A 10,367-nucleotide genomic window follows, 5' to 3' on the forward strand; every position below is an offset into this window, starting at 1 on the left:
AAATAAATGGAAAAAAAAACTTTCAAATTAAAATATTCTCTATAATGCTAAACCCAATCACCAAAAAAGGTCATAATAGAATTTTTGGTGTATCTAAGAATAATAATTACGAAGGGATGATTTGATTTTTATGGGATATGTTAGACTTGAAGCATAAAAATAATTCATTTCTAAATACTTGAAGGATGTTTTCTGCTAAGAATAATACTTTAAGGATATAGTTTTACTTTGGAGTATAGTTTAAAGATGATTTTGGGAAAAACTCAAAATAATGTGAGTGTAGGTGCTTTAACAGTAAGTTATGTTGATTCTTCAACATAACTAGGTAAATTATCCGCGAGAATAACTAGGTAAATTATCCGTGCTTCACGCGGTGGTGAACTACGTCAACAATCTACTTCTGAACATTTTATAATGTAAGTGTTTTTGAGAGGATACACCCCTACGATAACTTATCATGAATATTTATCCAAAGAAGAAATAAAATGTTTTTTAATCTTAAAATGAAAAAAGATTTGATTCTAAATGTTTATGAATTTTGTTACTAATTCTTCATTTTACTATAGTTGTTCATGACCAAACTCTTTAGAAAAGATATGTAACTGTTTCATTGTGTATATTTTGAAAAAGGGATACAAACATTTTATTAATTGGTTGCGAGAGTATTTCTCCTATTCACGACCTCTACATACAAAATCTTAATATTATACATCTTATTAAATTATCTTTTTACTTAATAAGTTAACAAAAATATAAAAACACATCTCTTGGAGATCAATGAAATAACGTATGTCGCTAAAATAATAGGATTAAATGATGTTTTGGCAAGTCCCTTATTTAAAATCATTCGCAGTCGATTACAGTACTTTGATACGCAAAGACATATAATGTTATTTATGTTTTGATCTATATGGTTAAAACTCTATTTATTGGGGACTTTTAATCTAAAATTTATAAGGAGTTAATAATTTCTTTAATATTTGATTAATATAAATTCATCCTACTTTGAGGGGTAGTTCATTGACTCAAACCCAATATTTGAACTCCAAACGTTTGTTTATGGTTGAGTACAATACTTACCTTCCCACTACATTCCTTTATATTTTGGAAGTCACTAATCTATTGAATGTCTCGGTAAGATAAAAAGTTGAATAAATAAAAATCCAAGGTAGTGTAGAACCACCATAGTTTTTGAAAACTCAATGTCCCTTCTTGGACATCTCATTGATGTTTTAGCCACTTAAAACTCTATAAAGATCAAAATCATTTATTTTACAAGTTTAAGAACTCTATTCTACACGATCACAATAGTCTAATGATTACATCAAACTCTTGACTAACACATATTTTCTTCAACTTAATGATGAAAAATATAAACATAAATAATAAAGTTTAAAACATGTACTCAAAAATAAAAATTAATGAAATAAGCATAAATTAATGACTGTAAAAAACCTACCAAGATGTGTAATAATAAAATGAAACCTAAAGGAAAAACTTGAGCCCACTGAATGGACTTTATTCCCTTAAGGAAATTATTTCATTCTAATACCTGAGTTTTAAAGGGAATAGATCCTCCCAGGAAAAAACAATTCTATGCACCTATGTGTTGATACAAAAAAAAATGGTATCAGTAAGTCACTTAACAAGAGTAAAGTACATGAATATTTATTGAGCAGAAGAAGAAGTTCAGAATTTTCGTTCTTTCAAAATGACAGAAAATTACTCTATTTATAGACAAGAAAGGGTAGTGTGAATAAACACTTATTGTGTCTTATCTAAAGGTCATAACTCTTTGGTCAAGTCACAACATTTCATAAAAGTCACATTTTTTCATAAAAGTTGCAACTCTTCATTAAAGTTGTAACTGTTCAGAAAAGTCGCAACTTTTTGTAAAGTTGCACCATTTCATAAAAAACCACAACTTTTCATAAAAGAGGAGGCTAATTTTGAAAATAATTAAGTTAAAAGAGAATCCTGATTTGTGGTGGCACCACATAGGCGAGCCTAGGGTTCCCTTTTATATAAATGTATGATTCTTTCTATATTTTCAGTATATGCTTCGAGAGTCGCATTACTCTTTCCAAATATTTACTATTGAAATCTTGATAATCCAAATTATGATAATCACGATAATATATTATGTAAAAAGAAATCAGTAATAGATTTTTATTTTAATAGCCTTAATAGCTAATCTTTATATTTATATTAACGATTGGTCATTACTTCTGTTTCAAATATTAATGTTGCAATTGGTATTTGTAATATTTTTCCATCATTACCTATCTAATTTACTCTCCTTATGATCATTTTGAGTTTTTTCACACCTATATATGCTTATTGTATATTCTCTCTTTGGGGAGAAAAATAGAAGATATAAACATATTAATTTCTCATTTGTTTAACTTTTGTATATATAAGAAGATCTTGTTGAATACAAGTATACAATAAATGAAATATCTTTAAAGATAGTATTTTTGATCTGTCTCAAGTGTTGGAGATTTTTATTTTTTTTTAAATTTAAAATTTGTACTCAAGATCAATCTTATTAATTAAATAACTGGGCCAAACATCATTAACAAAAGGTTCGACCTGATCGGCCAAATTGGCAAAACCAAGTTGATAAAGACACTACCCTAATACTAGGGTTTTCTAAATGAGCTAACCTTTTCTCCTTTCTTTCTCTTCCTCTCCTCTTTCTGAGCTTGCCTCTTTCCCAGTGTTTGTCGTTGTCTCATTGCTCCAACTTGATGTTCCTCCTTCTTTATGTGATAAACATCCTTCATGTCGGACTTTTCATGGATGCTTCAAATATCATCTATCAAAGGTATGCCTCGTTCTTTCCATGTTGAGTTCTTGCTCCTTCTTCACAGTTGACAATGTTCTCTTTGTAGGTGCGCTGTCTGGTTAGTAATATGATAGTATGTGCCTTGTGCTTCCTCAATGCAAATGTGTGTAAGTGATTCGCTATTACCATCTTCCCTGTTGCTTTCATTTCTATTTTGGTTCTCTTTATTTTGCCAGTGAAGTAGAATATAAGAAGATTTTGTAGCTCCCCCGCTTCATCTTTTTGCTTAAAGCTTGTTTTGAAATAAGTTATGGCCTCTATACTCTCGCGTTTTTGCTGGTGCTTGTGTACATTTTTGTTGGTTGTCATAGGTTAGAAATATTATAGGTTTCTTAACAACTTTTTTGCTCTCAACATAGCTAATATCTATGTTAAGAGTCCTTCTTCACAAACTTGGTAACATAATGAAATTCTGAAATGTCTTTCTTGCTTCTTTATTTATTATTGAATTTTCTATGTAGTCTAACAATTGATTTGCTTCCCTAAAAATATGTGAAACATGTACTCTGATTTTCCCACCATGTTTTTCAATACTAGGAAATCAGATCCTAGATGAACATGATTCATATTTTTCCGGATGCAAAATTGTAGAGCTTCCTGCTCTAACCTCTTCGACCATATTTGTAGTTATCCCCATGTTCTTGGCCTCAACATAGATAAGATTACCTCCTCTATCCCATGATATAGTATTCCCTAAAATTTCTAACAAAATTTTGGGAGTAAGTTTTGAAAATTCATCTTCAAATATATGTTTGGCTGTGAACTTTGATAAGAAATATGATCTTCAAATATTTTCAAGTTCCCAAAAATTAGGTCAAAATAGTGTTAGAATTTATGAAACTCCCATTCACAAAACCTTTGAAAAACTCGAATATGAATGTCAACTTTGAAATCCATGACTAAATAAGAGTTAGGTACATAAATAAAGCACAACCCCTTCCGTCCCTCTCTCAACCACAGACACAAACCAAAACACAAGTATAAAAATTTGAAGCCACATTATTTCAGTGAGCAAGTATAAAACTTTGGTATTTCTCTTTTCAATGACCACCCCATTTAGTTTCAACTGTCCAACACGCCACCACAAGCCAAAGTTCTTAATCTAAGCTTCATTTCAGCAATGGGAACATCAAATATTAGGGGCATCTTGACTTGTTTCAATCACTCTTTGGACTTCATTGCTATCAACTCCGGTTTTGGCCATGTCAAGGTAATATTTTTTCCTCAAGTTAATTTTCACTCGTATTAGTTAATTCTTTTCACCATTTTTTTGTAAGTGAATAATTGTACATAATTATACTTTTTGTATAGTTTCTGGTTATTCAACTTTTACTTTTAGGAAAATAAATTAAAGTTGTCATTATCTACCTTCAAAAGTTAGTGAAATTGACTCTTGATTAGGGAGAAGTGGCGAAAAAAATCATAGTTGCAGCATTACCTCGAGTGTGAGAGAGTGGCGAGTGGAGATGTTATCATAAATATAGTTTACACCTAACAACATAGAATTTGGGCAAGGAAAGTTATAAATTTTGTTTCATGCATGTATATGTTGTGCCTTTTAGTTCTTCTTTTTTCATTTCGCATGATGTTGTTTACCGTAAAATGGTACAATTAAATTTCTAAGGGTGGATTAAACGCATACGGATAAAATTGACCTTATTATAAAATAGATGACAAAAATGCAAGAATAATAATAATAAATAGTTGAATTTAGAATCTAGATTATGAGCTTGTGTTGTTGCTTAGGAACAAAGTAGCTCAAGTAAACTTGAGAACAAAAAGCTTTATCGTTTAAGCTTATGAAAAATTGTATGTATTAAGTGTTAATCAGGAATTGTGGAACCCATTTATAGAGAAACCCTAGGGTTCAATTATGATAATGGGGTTACTTGAATAAACAACAAAAAAATGTAAAAGTGAAACAAACATTAAAGATAGGAATTGATAGATATTTAAAATTTGAGTATAAAATTCTCAAATTTCAAAATGAAGTGATAAGAACTTGAGTTATCTTAGTTTTCAAATTTAGCAAACTAAAACTAATTATGATACTAAAAAATTCAATTCAAAAACTAAAATCAAAAGTAATATAGACCCATATTTCGTAGAAATTAGAGACAACAATTAATATATGACTAATTACCTTCTTGAATTACTTTAAAATAAACCAAAGATATACAGTTAAGAATTTAACTTACCTTTAAACAATCGTTTCTTATAATGTTTTAAGATAAATTCATAGTTACCATACACAAAGGTGTAAAGAGATTTTCATCCATTGTTGGGCGAGAATTGAACACGCTTTGGGCTGAAATTTCAGCTCTCTTTTGTGCTCATGTTGGGCCCTCTCTTGGACTTCACATGGTTCATTCATTTAAACGGCTGGTGCTGATGGACTGCTTTGCAAAATTGATTCCATGTCGGGGGACTTACTGTACAAGTTTAAAGCTCCCACTGAAGCAAAATCGATTCCATGGCTACATTTTGAGAATCTTGCATTTAGTCAATGTGGATTAGTAACTGAAACCCTTTAAGAGGCATTTACGAAGACCCGAGTAGTTATTCTTGTTGTGAAAGATAAGTTGCTTGTTGCTGGTAGATTTCAAGGAGAACTAATCCTCAAGTATTTAGATAATCTTGGAGTTTGCTTCTGTTCTTGACCAACGTATACCGATTATGCCATTGCCACAGCTATTAAGATTAACAATACTATCAGTGGTGCACTCTATTTTATACCATCAAATAATGATTCTAGAGTTGGAGTTTTTGATTTGGATAAATCTCAACTATCTAAATTTGACAGGCCAGTGACGTCATCCTGGAGTTAGACAGTTAAAATTTCTCGAAATCAAAATCTCCAACTCTAGAGTCATTATTTGAAGCTAAAAAATGAAGTGCACCTCTGACAGTTTTTTTAAATCTCAATAGCAATGGTAATGGCATCCTCGACTTAGGTAACCGAGAACAAAAGAAAACTCCAAGATTATCTAAGTAATTGACTATAAGTTGTCCTTGCAATATGCTAGTAAAAAACTTATCTTTCACTGCAAGAATGCAGAGTCTGCGTAAGTCCCTCTTAAGTATTTCAAGATTTTTCTAGAGTGGCGCTACAAGCCTTGACTAATTGAGAATTTCAGTTTTCACCAAGTCAATGTTGACCAATGAATTTCAGAGAAACAGGACATAAGGTACACATAATGCTTCAAAGGTGCCCAAGCGAATGTCCTCAATGGGGGGTGAGAAGACGTTAGCGTAACATATTACTGAAAAATTAGACATCATGTACACACCATGGTTAAAAGGTGGCCAAACCAAATTCCTCTATTCCAAACCATCTAGAGTCATAGTTTAAATTACCTTGATTCGTGGTTTTGCACTCCTTTTCTGATGTCTAACCAGAGTGAGGAATAGTTTCATAGTTCTGATAGCGTTGTACTCTTCTTTGCCTAGTTGTCTCCCTGGTTATGGGAACCCTTTCTAGTCTCTTTTCCCTTCCTTACCTCTATAGCCAAAATATCTTCCATTCTTTTATTCATGTAATCATACTCATCTACATCTGAATCAAAGCCTTCTAAACCTACGTTTAAGAGCTCATCTACAACCAAATCCAAGTCATCCAAGTCTATGCCTGATAACTCATCTACAACCGAATTAAAGTCACCCAAGAGTTTATTTATCTATTATATAAATGAACTCTTGTATGATAAGTATTTATATTTCTAGTTTTATATTATTTTTTAACAATTTTATCAAGATTTGGCAAAAACCATAATCTACATGCAACAACAAACGACACAATGCAACGTGAAAACTTTATATGAGCAGTGAACTGAGAAATTTGTTGTGAAGGTTTTGCTTTCCAACAAAGGTCAAAGGTCTACCTTGAACTCCAACAGACTACAATCTTGAATACCCTCCTCGATCACAATATCCAATAACATTGTTATTCAATATTGGAGAACATTAGCTCGTGACTACCTTGTTTACAAAACTCTCTACCTCATAAGTTATCCCATGCTCATATTTGTTCATACTATCCCAATGTCGTATTTGTTTGTTGGTATAAAATTGGGTACTACGTCAATTTTTTGTCCAAAAACTCTTACATCGTCTCTAGTCAAAGAGACAAGGTGTTGACACCGAATTCTGACCCTCCTTTCTTTAATTTATTATTTTTGAGCTTCTAAGTTAATAACTTGTCAAATATTCCTTTTCCCAACTATTTAACTACCACAACTATTTATCTACTAAAATTCTATGTTTTATTATCGAAATTACTATTATCAGTTTTTACACCTTCTTTTCTTAAAAAAAATATTTGTTGTCGCTTTATTTCAAGTTGTCAAAAGAGTCTGGTAGACTCTTGTACTTGTACGTGTTTGTATTATGAACCCTTCTATTTAATATTTTTTTACCAACATACCCCTTAAACTCAATAAAATATCATATATTAAACCTTTCAGACCATTGATCATGTTGATGTGACACTAAAATAGTTGAGTTGGCGTGGGAGTGTATCTACTCACCTGTTAAAAGTAAGTAAATACCATATTTCAATTAAGAAATTATTAAAATCATAAAAGAATAAAACTAAATAGAATAAAATAAAATTCTTTTTCACCCACTTAACCCTTTTTCAACCATTATCACCCCTGCCAACCTCTTGTTCATTTAATTCGGATTTCAGAATTGACATTAACACATCCTTTAGTCTACTGATTCACTGATGAAGGAGAAAGTGGTGTTGTTTGCTGGAGTTAACTGATTCGGAGTGGATTGAGAGCGAGAGAGAGAAAAAGGTGGCACTGGTTCTTTTTTCTACAAAACGGGAGGTGGCGAGGAGGTGTGTTGGCTGGAGTTGATGGTGCAGCAGCGGATTGCTGGTTTTATGGAGTTGGAGGAGGAAAGGCAAATGGTGAGGGTCTGTGCGAGATGAAGATAGGTGATCTGAGAGAGCATATGTGATTTCATCAGCAAGCGGCGTCGGCGACGCCTTTCTCCGGTGAAATTTGGCAATTTCACGTGGGAATGGAGGAAGATGTACGGTCATGTGGACTTTTTAATAAAAATATTTATATTTAGTACCTTTTATTAAAATGATTTTGTTTAATTGTTTTAAAAATAATTAATGAAGATTAATTTGACATGTTATTAATTTATATGACATGGATTTGATTTTAGTGAGTGAATTACACAAATGGTAGGAGGGGCTTAAAAATCTTCTTTTAATTGAATCTAAGGTTCAGTTGATAAATGCTAAGTATAAGGGTTCATAATACAATTATGTACAAGTATTGGAGTCTACTAAACCATTTCTTCTGTCGTGTTTTATACTTATCAAACTAATTATAAATCCTTATTTTATATTTATATATTTTATATTAGTGTAAATTTGTATTGTTGATGTTTTATTATGTAAATTATTAGTTGTTATTTTTTAACATATATTGTATCAGTTATTAAGTAAGAAGCCCTACATAATATTATTTAATCAAATAATGCTCCATATCTGTAGTTTACCTAATTACGTTATGCGAATATAGTTTATTGTTCACTGTGGCTACAGTTTCAATTAATTATTGTTTGTGGTTATATTCTAATATAATTTGCTATGAATTATGGGACCCACAAAATAATTATATAATCAAAGAAAAAGAGTCCTTCCCATATTTGAGTACTCATTTGTACAAATTTAATTTTATCTCTCTTCTGTCCCTTCTCTAATTCTCTCTTAAAATCACTTATACAGATTCATTTATAATTTCAAAATTTACTTTCTCCCTCTTAAACATGACAACACAATTCGAGATAATCGTCCAAAGGCTGTTTCAACACTTTTTTATTTTTTTCGTTTGTATATGATTTATGCTTGTTCTCAATTTTTTTTTTGCTTCTGTCTTCGAATTTTCATATTCTTTCAAAAAAATGGAAGAAAAAATTTCATCCAAGAGGATAACTAGATGTATACCATTGCGTGTAAAATTCGTTGATAATCTAACTCAAGTATTCGAAGATATTGCAAAATCTATCGTTAAAAATCTTCGACCAAATGAATAAACTAGATCCATTGAAGAGTTTGGATCCAAGCACTGAAAAGACTCAATTAAGATGCAGCAAATTTCGAAACTTTTTGAAGCAAAACATAGACGTGGAAAAGTTGAGGAAAAACGATATATGGTTCAATAACGATGAAAAACTATTATATATATTTGTCGTTTTTATTGTGTATTTCCATGTATAATATACAAATGTTTATTTGTATACATATCAATTTCATATATACAAAAAGGTTGTCAATGTATATATACAAATAGTTATCTAGTATTTGTCATTTGTATATCTTGTATGATTGAATCTGTTGATAATTTCTATCATTTATTATGTGTATATATTATACAATTGAATTTGTTGATGATATTTATAAACATCTTAATTTGCATATAAAATGATATATGCATTTGTCATTTTAAGAAATAATATATAATTAATTATTTTATATATGCAACATATATATATAAACTAATAGTTGTCGTGCATTTATCGTATGTATATCTTATACGATTGTATATGCTCATAACAATTATATATATTTTAATTTGTATATTTCAGAGTTAATAATTTGAAATTAATTTATTTTATTTCAAATGAATAATGAGAAAGGAAAAACTAAACTGAATTATTAGTTTTAACCTGAAAATTATTTGTTGTTGTATCATGGATGAAAAAAATAAAACAAAATTTTGATGGTTAAAACCCAGTAAAGAAAAAGCTGAATGTTAAGGGAGAATTTTATAGCTTGAATAGTTCATTTTGTTAACAAATTGTAAGGAAATACACTTAGAATGATTCATGAGATATTTTTTTTTTAAAAAAAATAATTTTGTCGCATCAGTTAAAGGAATAATTAACATTTATATTTTTTTACTGTATTTAACGCTCATGTATTCATTTAATTATTAATTTTTTGTATAAATTTAAAACAAAAAAATAAATATACAAATTAACGATCATATCAAACTAAACTATACTCAATGAGCGTAATTAGATAAACTACAACTATGAAGCATTATTTGCTTAAATCTGTTTGTCATATATCAAAATGAAAGACAAATAGCCCCATATTCGGGCCAAAAGCCTATGTGCAGCCCAAATCCAAATCTGCGTGAGTTCAGATGGAAATCTAAACCTGATGTCTTCTAAATCAAAATAGTTTTTGCCTCATCCCATTGTTTTTTCTGGTGTTTTTTCTTTTTACAGAGAAAACTCCATATATCTTTAGCTATTGACAGATTCACTAGTCCTATTTCCTTCCAAACCTTAAACACTTCTTTAGCTCTTCTGGTTTCTCCATCTCCGTGGCAAATTTGGCCTACATAAAATGCCAAGAGACATCTGCAATTTGGACAGAGTAAGTGATGGATTTCGAGTTAGAACGACTAATTTGATTCTTGAAATCCCGTTAAAACATGAGCCAAGAACCCTAATTCATTCCTATAAATACCAATATTTTGCATTCGAG

The sequence above is a fragment of the Solanum lycopersicum genome, chromosome 1 (genome assembly GCF_036512215.1).
Source record: "Solanum lycopersicum chromosome 1, SLM_r2.1".
NCBI lineage: Eukaryota > Viridiplantae > Streptophyta > Magnoliopsida > Solanales > Solanaceae > Solanum > Solanum lycopersicum.